The following is a 598-nucleotide window of genomic DNA, read 5'->3' on the forward strand; positions in this document are numbered from 1 at the left end:
GTACTGATAGGGCACCTCATGAAGCAGGCCAGCAGGGGCTCTGAAAAGGGCTGGATGGAGACAGTGGAGAAGCTCTCCCCAACCTGTCCTGACGAAAGGTCTCCAACCCCACAGCCAGAGTGGCGAGAACTGATGGGGCGTTTTGCTGTTAGCCTGAAGGTCCGAAGGTGGAGTCCACTCAGAGGTGCCTCCTAAGAAAGGCCTGGCAATCTACTTCTGAAAAATCTACCATGGCAGACCCTGTGGGGCACAGTCCCTGACACGTATGGAGTCACCAGGAGTCCAGAAAGAATTTGTTTGAGTCTTGTTGGGTGTGTATGATATTAAATGAGTATTTTTCTTTACAGGCTCTATTCATAAATGATCAAATTGTTTTTTTAAATCATTTTATTAGGGGCTCATACAACTCTTATCACAATCTATACATACATCACTTGTATAAAGCACATTTGTACATTCATTGCCCTCATCATTCTCAAAACATTTGCTTTCCACTTAAGCCCCTGGCATCAGTTCCTCATTTTTCCCCTCCCTCCCAGCTCCCCCCTCCCTCATGAACCCTTGATAATTTATAAATTATTATTTTGTCATATCTTGC

The sequence above is a fragment of the Echinops telfairi genome, unplaced genomic scaffold, assembly GCF_000313985.2.
Source record: "Echinops telfairi isolate 266 unplaced genomic scaffold, ASM31398v2 ScPeMD7_6273;HRSCAF=7185, whole genome shotgun sequence".
Classification (NCBI taxonomy): Eukaryota; Metazoa; Chordata; class Mammalia; order Afrosoricida; family Tenrecidae; genus Echinops; species Echinops telfairi.